The sequence below is a fragment of the Syzygium oleosum genome, unplaced genomic scaffold, assembly GCF_021117445.2.
Source record: "Syzygium oleosum isolate NSW1041296 unplaced genomic scaffold, Sole_v2.1 Sole_v2.28, whole genome shotgun sequence".
NCBI lineage: Eukaryota > Viridiplantae > Streptophyta > Magnoliopsida > Myrtales > Myrtaceae > Syzygium > Syzygium oleosum.
Genome location: NW_026607512.1, coordinates 130,008 through 143,503, shown reverse-complemented (window position 1 = coordinate 143,503; position 13,496 = coordinate 130,008). Strand labels below are relative to the sequence as shown.

Genomic DNA, 13,496 nt, shown 5'->3' with positions numbered 1-13,496 from the left:
GAGAGAATTTATAAGAAAAAAATGAGAAGAAAATTTAGAATAAAAAAAAAAGCTAAATAACCGTTGCAATTCGCAACGATTATCTTTTTATTTTTTATTATTTTATTATTTTATTATTTTCTTTTTGCCCATTGCCAAGGCAGCCTGCAAAGGCTGCCCTGGCAACGGGCCGAAGCAGGGCCTGCAGACGTGCAGGCCCTGCTGCATTTTTTTTTTATTTAAATTTTAAATTTTTTTTTTTTGGAACCTATTCGGGCCCGTAGGGCACGGGCCAGTTTCGATTCCGAACTGCAGGCCCGGGTTTGACTGGGTCGGTTCCGAGCTGAAACTGGCCCGTGGCCATGACTATTATGGCCGGTATCCTTCAGCTCACTAATCATATTCGACATCTGCCTCAAATATTGTTTCATGATCTTTCCATGAGACATCTTGTATGAGTCAAAACGGATAGTGAGTTATCTCAGTTTGATCACAGAAGTTCGACCAAATCTTGATGCCATGCAGCCCACATGTCTTTGGCGTTGTTGAAACGTCCGAACTCTCGCATGATGTCATTGTCCATGCTGCTTAGCAATGTAATGCGAGCAAGAGAGTTCTTTCTTTTTCAAATAGCAAAGGCATCTTTGTCCCTTTTGTGTTGGGCTGTTGTCCCATCCTCAGGTTCTTCCATAATTTGGTTAAGAGCTTCGAGTGCCTCTTGCTCTTCCAGCACATATTGAATATTGAGACTCTAAATCTCATAATTGTCGCCATTCAATTTTTCTCCCTTATTAAGTTCAGCCACTATGTTCTTAGTTGCTGAAGCCATCATATCTGAACATTTCAAACACATACGCACGAATTATTAAAGCCTGTCTTAATGCTTCATCAGCATCATGATTACATAAACTAATCATATTAATGAATAGTTTGACAAAAGGTTTTAGAGTCAAAAGTTCACTATGTTCACAATCATCGTCTAAAAATCCTAATTTGAAATTATCATTAACATAATCATTTATGTAAAGAAATTGATTCTTCAAAAGTTATACAAACTTTTAAGAACTTCCCACATATAACATAACATATAATATGGCAATATAAAATGAGAAATCACAAAAATTTATAGCCATATATATTTCATAACACATTCACAAATATTTAAGAACATGTAATATCAACTTGAAACATGTACAGAATTGATTCCAAATCCTAAAAGAATAATATCAAGTGTACCAATCCAACACATAGACAGGAAATGACTCATAAAATTCTTTAGAAAGTTCTATTTTCTTTGGAACATAAACGGAGGCTCCCTGAAAACCCCTAGATCCGGGCCATGGTTTGCGCCGAGACCCATTCAATGCGAGGGTTGATGTTCTCCTTGCCCCGACCCTTATGTATTCTTGCAGAAAATTCTCTACAAGCATTTTATAGCTTGGACCCTTTAAGGTTTTTTTAACCTTATCAAGAATTCTTCCCAACTCCTCAGGAATAGTGCATTTTAGGGCTCCGACCAGTACATATTCTGGCATTACAAAACCGTTCCAAATGATATCCTGTATCATTTTATTGACCTTGATGATGTGTGTCATTATATCATCTCCAGCGTCCCATCGATAAAGAGCTAGCTTGATTCTTAGTTTCTCAAGCCTTTCCTTTTGAGCTACCGTTCTTGGAATTATCGGAGTGCATCTCCAATGTACCATTGTTCCTGCAATGAATGCAGAACAAAGGGATTACTTATAATCCATGATATATTAAGATAAGGAATGCTTATTCATATACATATGATCTAGCACCTGTATTTCAAAAACTATAGAGAAATACTAGAGAAAATGTCAAAGAATATACCCCTAAGTACGTGTACATAGGGTTTATCATGCATTTTCACATTCATAAGTGCAGCAAACATGTAATATAAATATACCATAACGTAGAGCATTCCGATACGAGCACGTCGATACCAAGAACGCCCAAATTGGAGTTCAAATGAGCTCGAACGGGCCGAAAGAACACAATGGGTCATTTTGCCCGATCTGAACCGGTCCGGTTTGACCGGTTTGACTGGTCCGACCGTTGATCGGTCAACTGTCAACCAGGTCAGGTCTCGGGTCCCCGCTCCGATGACGTCACGCTGACGTCATTGTTGGCGGTTGGCGACGACCGACGGGCCATTTCGCCACGGCCGCGCGTGGGCCTCATGCGCCGTCGTGCCCACGGCCCTTGTCGGCGCGTGAGGGCGCGTGCGGCCTCCTCCGGCGACGCACCGCCCCTCATTTTTCTTGTCTCGACGAGCACTTTCTGTCTATGCAATAAAATTCAAGTTTTGACGAAAGAACAAAAATCGAAACATGCATGAACAGTTCGGCAACGCGAAGAAAACGAACAAAAAACGAGGCCGAAACGAAAAACAAGCAATATACACTTCAATGTTAGAAACGATACACATGCATGATCGGGAAACAAGTAAACAGGCTCTGATACCAATATTGGGAAAACTAAATTTCCGAACGACACATTCAAAACATATTCGAAACGAATTCGATCAATGCGGAAAACGTACCCGATGACCATCAACTTGTATCACCGATCGTACAGGCATATCACACAATGAACATACCCGGTATTGTCACGGATTAAGTGCCACTTTGCACTTGAGAGTTCTTCGATCGTCTTTCGTACTCGTTTGCGTTCCGAAGGAAAAACAGAGATTACGTTATGTTCGAAGGAGTAAGTTCTTTTTCATATGGAAAAACACGTTAGTTTTTCCAAGGGGTGCCTACTATTTATAGTGATAGCCAAATAACTACCTTGTGGGCCCTTGTGGCTCACGGGCCGGGTTTGGCCCATCTTGGGCGGTCCACCCATTATGTCTTTCAACTTTGAACCGTTTTATTGCTCATATTATTTTGCTGTAAAAAATGAAACCAAAAAACAAAGAATAAAAGAAAAATAGCCGGATAAAAAAAACATGGTAGGTTATAGAACAACAGAGTAGGTTTCAATTCTAAAATCTGGGAATCGATTCTAAAAGGGTTGATTCTAGATTCTAGGTCTGGAACCTACCCATCTTGAAACCAATCAGCCCTAACTCATGCATACATTGTGAGTCTACGCATTCGAGTCGCCAATTTATTCAGGTTCATATTTGTACATGCAAAAAAAAAAAAGAAATTTTATTCGTTGAGATGAATCTTGCATGTTTCCATCCAAATTCATTACGTGGATATTATGGTGAAATTTCTTATGTCCTAGTACAAATAGACCCATACTTTACTTCAATTATTTTTTAAGCCACCATTTTTAACCTTGAGTTTTTGTATTAGACTCAAAATTTATCCTATCATCATCAATATATTTATACCGAATTGTCCGTTTTGTCCCAAATATGCTTCCACCACACCTCTCCCATTCATTTTTTGTGCCTACCGAAGTAGGGCTGATCGGTCTTTAGGCTATGCAGTTCGGCTCTAAGATTAAGATAGTAATCTTCAAGTTTGGGATGCAAAGTACTGTATGGGTAAATAACGAGAAGGGTTCTTGATCCCTTTCTCTAAAAAAATGAAACTAAAAGAAAGGGTCAAATCAATCTTGATACTAAAAAAAAAAGGGAAAATAACACAACATGGTCCCTGTATTTTTTGTGCATGTTCAATTTAGTTCATATGAGAATGTTCGATGTTATCCTTGCACTTGAATTAATATAAGGACAATATTGAATATTTTCATATAATTCAGAGATTAAATTGAACATATACAAAAAATTCAGGGATGATATTGAACAAATTAAAAATTTAGGGATAATATTGTACATTAGGGTAAAGTTCAAAGATCACATTGTGTTGTATTTCAGCAGTTCACCCATGAAGGGGTGTGTTCGCCCATGATGGGGTGTGTTTGAAAGGCATCGTTTGAGAGGTGGGAGCGATTATCTTTTGATAATTTCCTCCGTCTCCATAAAATAAAAAAGTACAAAAAAATGCACATTAACTTTTTGTTCTCTTCCACTCTCTCTCAATAAGAAAAACACATAAAAGGTTTCCATCATTACTTTCAGAAGGCTATCGGCATTTAGGTTGTGGAACAAGAATAATTTCTTTGTGATTATATTCGAACCATTGTGGAATTGTAGATTCGCCCATTACACGCTAGTGATTCAACTTATATTCCCGTGTAATTCTCTTGTTGTGCATAAAAATGTTGGTCAATTTCTTCATGACTTTTTTTTTCTAACACATTAAATAAATTTAAAGTTCAGGGACCACTTCATTTGTGTCATTATCCCAAAAAAAGAAAAAATAAGACATGAAGACTTGTATACTTGTATATTTGGGTTGAATTGAATACTTCTTCAAAGCATGATACGATTGGTGTACTTGTATATTTGTGTTGAATCGAATAATTCTTCAAAGGGTGATATGATAGGTGTATCAATGGGTGTACTTTCTCAGACCAAAAAAGAAAGGGTGTACGTGAATTCTTTTTTTTTTTTGTCAAAAGTACTTGAAATTAATTAAGAAGCATTTGGTAGCGACTTCTCAGGAGGGCTTTTACATCATCTCCCACCAACCCTAATGTGGTGGCATGCATATCCTCTGGAATAAACCAGAGCAGACGATGACAACCATGGATAACTGTGTGACACAGCAACGAAGTGCCAAAAAGAACGATGCGATCAGGAGTTCTGATCCGTCCCAGCCCGGCTTACGAGAGGAAGATGCACGCCTTGACCAAACGCGATCGACCCTATCGGTCGACTCAGAAGATACTGAGAATTTTCATATGAATAAAGATAAGCTCTATGGGAGGAAGATGAGGATCGAGGGGAGGGTGAAAATGTGAGGCGGGCGTGGTAAATGGGGTAGAAGAAGAAAGGTGCAAGGAATCATCCTCGAAGATTGAGTATGCCGCCAGATCTACTGGACCACGAGAAAAGACGTGGAAAATAATCTATGAAATGAATCTAGATATTGGAAGATCTAAACTTGTATTTCAACCCTTGGTTACGTGCATGTTGATTCTTGACGCAATGTAGGGTTTCTATATATGTACGTGAAAGCATGCTGGTTTTGTTGCAGCGGGATCACAAGCGTTCGAGGAGGCGCTCCTGTAAGTTGGGAAATATCCAGATGTCAGAAGTGCGTTTGGGAATGCCTTGTAAAGAGGCTTTGAGTTTGTCCAAAAAAATAAAAATAAAAAGAAGCTTTGAGGGAAAATTACAAAAAAGTCATAAACCTTTTGCACTTGTGCCAATTCAGTCATAAACTTTTCAATTTAGCCAATTTTCTCTTTAACCTTTTTGACAATTTGTCAATTTTGACCGGAAATCACTAACATGACGGTCTAGTCAATGCCAGTCGTCCTATGTGGTACGACTGGTGCTGACATTAACAATTTTAAAAATTTTCAAATTTTAAAAAAATTTCTGAATATTTTGTTATTATTTTTTCTTTTTTTTTCTTTTTTTTTTCTAACCACAGACGCTTGTTGGCTACAAGCATGGATTTATGACTTTTTTGGTAATTTTCCCAAAGCTTTGAGCCTCTTCAAGTTGTCCAGTGAAAGTTTGAGCGTCTGATAAATGAGCCCGCTAAGCTAATGGTCACTGTCATTCTCAACAACAACGAGGAACGTTCCACATACATAATTTAGTAAGAGGGGCAACGAGAGTTCAAGTATGGGGAAATTACCAAAAAAAAATCTTAACTTATTGCACTTATGCCAACACAATCCTAAACCTTTCAATTTGGCCAATTTAATTCTAAATCTTTTGACAATTTGCCAATTAAGTTTTAAAATTTTTAATTGCCAAAATTACTAACGTGGCGGTCTAGTCATCACTGCCGACCCTCGCCTAGTTTGGTCAGCGCTAGCCGACCCTCGCTTGGTTAGAGCAAGGGCATTGGGGTTCCCTCTCGCTGTGAGCGAGGGCCGCGACCCTCACTAGATTTGGGCAACAACCGCCTTAGCCATGCCCTCATCAGCCTAGGGTTGGAAAAAAAAAGAAGAAAAATAAAAAATAAAAAATTCAGAAATTTTAAAAAATATTAAAAATTATACACGTCAGTGCCGGCCATGCTGTGTAAGATAGCTAGTGCTGACTAGACTGCCACATTAGTAATTTACGGCCAAAATTAGCTGGAAAAACTAAATTGAACATGTACCAAAAGTCCAGTACAAATAGTTTGTTTTGTCCCAAACATGCTTCCACCACACCTCTCCCATCCGTTTTTTGTGTCTATTGATAGAGGGCTGATCAGTTTTTAGACTATGTAGTTTGGCTCTAACATTAGGTTAGTAAAATTTAAGTTTGGGATGCAAATTAGTGTGTGCGTAAATAACGAGAAGGGTTTCGACAAAAAATAAAATTGTCCACGTCAACGCCGGCCGTGCCATGTAAGACGACCGGTGCTAACTAGATCGCTACATTAGCGATTTCTGGCCAAAATTAGCTGGAAAGACTAAATTGGCAAATCATCAAGAGGTTTATGACTAAATTGGCACAATTGAAAAGTTTAGGACTCAATTGGCAAATCGTCAAAACATTTAGGACTAAACTCGCCTAATTATTAGGAGCTAAATTTTTTTAAAAAAAAATGGCCTAATTAAAAATTTAGGAGTGAATTGTGCGTGTGTGCAATAGAATTAGGATTTTTTTGGTAATTTTCTCATTCAAGTATGATCCTATTTGTCCTATTTAGGTTTTATACTTAAAAACTTAGTTTAGGCTATGTGTAAATAGTTTTGTAACGCTTACTTTAAACAAACAAAAAAAAACAATCGAACACGTCTCATGTAGATAGTGCTGCTATAAAATAACTCCCCAGTCCAAAAAATGTAAAACACACATTACATGCCTGTTTTGTGTCGATCAAATATTTGTGATTATTTAAATCATCTATATAGATGGAATACTATGTAGAATTTTATTTCAAAAAGAAATGAGCTACAGCTACCGAAGGCAATTCTTGTTCATGGTTTCGCACCGTGTTAAGTCAATTGCACAATCAAATGACCTAAATAAAGCACATCTTCCGTTATCATCAAGTTAGAACGATTGATTTATATAGAACACATTAATTATATAGTAAAGAATATGGCACATTCCGAATGTCTTATCTCATTAATCACATGTGGGTGGATCACTCCAGCTAGCGAGTGATCCTTTGTTCGTGACAGTGTTTGAGATGATATACAACTTCTAAAAAAATTTGAGACACAAAAACCATGTGATATATATGTATACTATATAAAGATCCAAGGAGTTGGGTCAGTGAGTGAACATGAGCACGCCGGCATTAGATGCGTATTTCGAAAATTTAGTATGTTTACATATTGTGACAGAAATTTCTATAAAGAAATTGAGTTTTGAATATTTTAAATAATATGAAAAGATGGAGGTATCACGTATGAATTGTTTAAGTAAAAAGAAGAGCCAAAGTGAGTTGGCTCAGTTGGTAAGGTTCAAACTTTACGCGCACCATGCCCAGGTTTTGCATCACTCTACCAGCACTCCTCTTTAATAGGCAATATGTAAAACCACTATAAGACCTTTGAGGCCTGCGGCATGCACTTGCCTTGGGATGGAGTAATCTCCCCTCCTCCTAAACTTCTTCGTACAAAAAAAAAGTGAAAAGAAGAATAAAAGATTTATTCAGAGATATTACTACCAATAGAAAAAAGGTTTATAGCACCAAAAAACGACCAAATAAAAGGAAGGTGTAGCCGGAGCTCGACAGTCGACATTCTATTATGTCAATTGAGTAAGGCCAGTGGAACTTCGAGTGAGAACTAGACAAAAAGGTTTTGCAAGTTTCCTTATGGTTTAATATAATAAAAAATTCCAAATTGATACACGTGTGATAAATTTATCCAAAACTAATTTTTCGATCATAAAAAACTCCAAACTGATACACCTGTGACAAATTTACCCTCCATTAATTTCTGTTAAATTTTACCCTCTATTTATCGCAGGAGTACCAATTTGTGGTTTTTGATATTAATCCGATTTAACGGAAACTATCGGAGGGTAAATTTATCATAAGTGTACTAATTTGAGATTTTTGGTAGTCAAAAAATTAATTTAAAATAAATATATCATAAATATATCAGTTCGAAGTTTTTCGTGAACTCAACCTTAAAAGAAATTTGTGGCGTCAGTCTCGCTCGGATTTATGGATGGTCACTTTCATCATTTCTCTTAGATAAATTTTTCCTTGAAGACCTTTGACCCGAAAGTTGCTTTATCAAAGCTCAAAGACAAAATTTAAAAAATATATATATTCAATTATTAAAATTTTAAACATGGGAACGTTGAAATGCCCCTCAGCAGACAGTCACTAGAGGCCTAGAGCAGTATAATTATTTGCTAACACCAAAAGAAATTTATTGCCACAATAGAAGAAAAAGTAAACCCATTGTAATAAGCAAGATGATTGAGCAGATGATGCCCTTGTCGTAGCCTTAAACTTGGACCAGCTCTTCAAAGGTGTTCATGGCCGAGAGTGGCAAGACCAACACCACCGCGATCCCCTCCTTCCCTTCCCGTTCCGGCATGAACAGGCACAGCTCCCTCCCCAGGTCGCGGCACCCGAACTGCAACAAGTTGCCCCACCCGAAGTTCGACATGCCATAGTCGAATCTCGTCCACGAGCTGATCACCAGCGTGCCGACCGACGAGAGCTGTGGCCTACATGTATCCCCGAAAGCCATCCTCGTCCACACACTCGACCGCCTTCTGTATCTGCTCAACGGCGTATGAGATTGGCCTCTTGCACAGCTCCCCCGCGGAGGCAAGGCCTGCGGTCGTGACCATGGCGTTGCCGAAATAATTCTCAGGCAACGGCTTCTCAAACTTGGTCCTAACGTCGGCCAGCAAACGGATCTTCGTCAATTGGTGAGGCTTCATCTTCAGTGTCTTGCTCCGCGCATGCCACACCAGCGCCGAGACGGTGGTGAAACTCGAGCAGCTCTTTAGCTTTTCATCGGATAATGCAAACTTCTTTATCGGTGCGATCTTCTCAGTGTCGAAGGAGAAGAGTTTGTAAACCATGGGATCTTGTTGGTACAGCTGCTCCTTGTCCGACGAGTCGGTGATCTCGACGAAGTCGTCGTAGGGGTACTTGATCTGAGCAGGCACCTGCGATTTCAACAGAGTCCGGTCGAGAAAAGGGATGGCGGATACCAGCTTCCCCCTCTTGATTTTGACCCACGAGTTGATGAAGTTCATTCCCGAGACGCCATCGGCCAGGCTGTGGTTAACTAGGACACCCAGAGTGAATCCTCCGCACTTGAACCTCGTCACCTGATTTCGAAAAGTATAATGCAGATACACGTTATGGATACACACAGAGCACAATGCAAAGTATCAGGATTGAAGTGACATTGTCGTAGGTTGTTCTCTTAACCTGTGCAGATAGCAATGGTGTTTCAAGTATGTTTTTGGCCTTGGGATCGGAGTAAATGAGCTTGCTCGTAACATCGGGATTGGGAATGCGGACGTCCCCGAGCGCGCCCATGCTTCAATCGGCCTCCGCCTCCACGAACGGCACGCCCTTTTCGGCCAAGTCCACGACGAAGCTCCCTTGCGGGCTTATGGCCATGGACCCTGCAAGCGGGTAATAATGGACCAAAGCCTTGGACAGAGCCTGTTTGATCACGTCCCCGGCGTTGTTGCCGCCTTTCTCGTAGCGGTAGATCGTTTTCATGGTGAACGGAATCGCCTGGTCGAGACTCGACAGGAAGTAGGACCTGTCCGGGGTCTTAGCCTCGGGTTGGACCATGTCGGGCTCGGACTTGCGCATAGCCAACTCGCTGCCATTGATCGTCAATGCTTCGGTGGCTGTTGAAAAACCTACACATCGATGAATACCATGAGTCATTACACAAAGGTCCATCGAAGAAGAGGAAATATTGCGCTGATTTATTCTATTGGTCATGTAATGCGACGACAGAACCAATCACATTCTGAAAGTTGCATGAGAATTCGTGTTTTTTAATAAGAAAAAAAATGTGAATCCCGTAAATTCTTAAGCTGAGATGTGTCTATCAAACGAACGTTCAAAATAAATTGAGGAAGTTGGTGAAGTGCTGTCACGTTCGCATCACCAGTCGCGTAGGAGACGAACAAGTCCTCCTGTAGATGTGGATGTACACAACTAGGAGTTGTACCTGCTCATTTAGCAGCATTCATTTATCTTAGAGAAAACACCACAAAAAACCCCAAATTATATCACTTATGACAAATTTATCCTGAACTTTTTTTTTGTGACACGAAAAACCTCAAACTATGCCACTTGTGACACATTTACCTCACAATACATTTGTCCATAGGCATTTTCATATTTTTCTTTTTTCTATTTTTTTTTCTTTTCTCTTCCCTCCGCCAACGAGGGTCGTCCTCGCCAAATTTGGCGAAGGCTGCCCTCGCCCAACGCTGGCAAGGGCCGCCCTTGCCGGCTTCCCTCCGCCGGCCACAGCGGAGGGGAAGAGAAGAAAGAAAAAAAAGAAAAAAGAAAAAGACGAAAATACCCATGGACAAATGTATTGTGGGGTAAATATGTCACAAGTGGCATAATTTTGGATTTTTCGTGTCACAAAAAAAAGTTCAGGATAAATTTGTCACAAGTGATATAATTTAGGGTTTTTTGTGGTGTTTTCCCTTTATCTTAAGGAACGTTGACCTAGATAAAATAATCATTTATGTGAGTTCTAGACGTCTACCGTCATCATTCTTTGTGGGCTTATCTAAATAATGTTTATATGACTGATGCGAAAATAATGTAATTTACTTTTCTATAGCACGAACCATAACGTGGAATTTGGTGATCGTCTTAGATAATAGATCGTGACCATCGTGACCATTTTGCAATGATGGTGCTTATACGGCTAGTCTCTATGTATCCAGAATATTGGGAGGCACATAACAATGTTAAAAACATACAAAAACTATTAAATGAAGTTTTACCACCATCGTGACCATTTTTTATAAGATAGTATCTGTTAAAGATATCCCTTAATCAACAATCCAGTCGAAAGCCCAGATTAACCCATATCACCAAAAAGTACCTTAACTTTACCAATGATACCTCACATTTTATGAGAAATCACACACACACACCAACTACAATTCTAATCCTTTCTAACTCTCCCGTGAAACTTGATTGAGGCTACCATCGAAGGTCACGATCTTTCTGCAACTCGCTCGCACGAACGTCGCTGACCTTGCGCGAGCATATATTTGTGTCCGCACAAGAGCGAATTGACGAAGGTTGCAACCTTCACGACCGTGACTCTCTCTCTCTCTCTCTCTCTCTCTCTCTCTCTCTCTCTCTCTCTCTCTCTCTCACACACACACACACACACACACACACACACACACACACACACACACACACACACATAAAAGAGTCATATAAGTGAGGGCGGCAGCGGCGGTTACAAGTGGGGTAGCATTGGCGAGATATAGCGGACAAAATCAATAGCAAGAGTAGAAAGATGTTAGCGGATTTAGCACATAAATTGCAACCATTCCTTGACCTTGCCAAAAAAGAAAGAAGATACTTACGCTAGACCTTATGGAACACAACAACAAGAAAATAGACATGAATAGTTAGCTCCAAGAGCGTGATTATAAGAGAAGGAGAAGAAAATTAACCTCGAATTAACAACCGGCCCGGTCAACTTGACCTCTGGGAAACGATATGGCGCAAAATCTACCAAAGAAAATCAGCATAAGTATAAGAATTCAGAAGATATACGATCTCGGGTATTTGAGCCCTTGATTATACGTGTGGATTCTTACCGTTTGCGAAACCATGTTTGATTCCTCTGCCGCGGGATGTCAAACTTCTGAACAGCACGATCTCCTCGATCATTCTGATACTCCGCAAAGATGCAACTAAATAGATCAGTTAGTCAGAAAACCCTAAAACAAAATGTAGGCAACTGTTCAATCAGACGTTTATGTGGATTACTAGGGTTTCATGAATTCACCACAACGCGACAGTTCGTCACGACATCGCTTTTATACTTGCTTCAAACTGATCCCTCGGCTACCTCGGTGTCATCGGGCTTTGTAGTCCGACCTTATTTCGACTTTCATTCATTTTTTAGTTTGGATTTTAAAGACGAAAGGAGAAATAATCACACGATCTTTCTGTTGAGGAAAACTCCTAATGAATTTTGAAGCTGACAAAACTTTCTATGTTTATCTTGTAAATCTGACATGCATTCCATTCCAGGTTAATATGTTCTGGAAGTTCAGAAGGAAATATCAGACTTTACAAGTTTTCAGAACTAAAAGTTCAGACTCAGAAATAAGATGTTCAGACTTTACCATAAAAGTCATTCAGACTCTAAATTTGAAAGACTCGGATTTTACTGAAGACCTACGCTGACTCAGGTTCTGAATGTAAAGAATCAGAAATTCTTCAGACTCATAAATTATACAGATGCAGACACTGAAGTTTTTCAGATGCAGAAGCAAAACTCATTCAGAACGAATTACAACAGCTAGTGATCTGGCATGGATTTCACAAAAGGAAAGTTTTGATTGACTCAATCTCAGCCTAATTGATTGACAATCAAACATTATGACAAGTATGCATTACAACGGATAAAGCTCTACTTATGAAAACCAAGATTCTGGTTGTATGGGCGACTAAAATCAGCGGGATTTAGATTTTGTCAATCAATGGCTACTCAATCTATTTTACACAAATCTGTCCAAGATGAAGATTAGAAGATGACCTCTGAAGACTGTCCAACAGCTAGTTTGGTAGTGGAGGAGTATAAAAGGAGACCTACGAGGATCGAGAATCAACAAGTCCAAAGTCTGAGCATACTCAGATCCTTCTCTTGTCTTTCTTGAGCAAAACACAAGATCTTGAGGGATACTTTGTAAAAGTGATTGTGTGAGATAGAGAGTCCTATCATATACAAGAGTGCTGTCACTCAGAATCTGTAATTCCTCTTGATTACATAGTGAAATCCAGCCAGTAGGCTGTCAGCGTGGGAGAGTGGACGTAGGCTTGCTATAAGCCAAACCACTATAAACTTATGTGCAGTTTTTCTATCTCTTATCTCTTACTTTACATACTGCACATCAAGAGCACTGTCTATATAAACTGTTTTGAATCTGAATTTTATTCAGACTCAACTGTGATCAACCATTTCCGCTATAAATTGATCAAAATTGTTTAAGATCACCTATTCACCCCCCTCTAGGTGATCCTTTGCTCGTTTATTGAAGTGTATTACTTCTGAGCTAACGATCTATATGGCTAGCTTGAGTGCTCCAGGTCTCATTGAAGGACAAAGCAACAACAGACCACCATATTTCGATGGCAAGGAATATAGTGTCTGGAAGAATAAGATGAAGGCATTCATAAAGTCAATTGATCACATGCAATGGGATGTCATCATCAGAGGAGTTAAACCAAGACCTTCTGATTCAAAAGAAAAGACAGAAGGAAGCATACCAGCAGATCCTCCATTATCTCAAACTGAGATAT

The 13,496-nt window shown here is 39.5% G+C and overlaps 1 pseudogene; it reads right to left on the bottom strand.

Moving 5' to 3' along the window:
- Window positions 1-8,445: 8,445 nt before the first annotated feature.
- LOC115680639 (omega-hydroxypalmitate O-feruloyl transferase-like) lies at window positions 8,446-11,800 on the bottom strand (annotated as a pseudogene).
- Window positions 11,801-13,496: the final 1,696 nt, after the last annotated feature.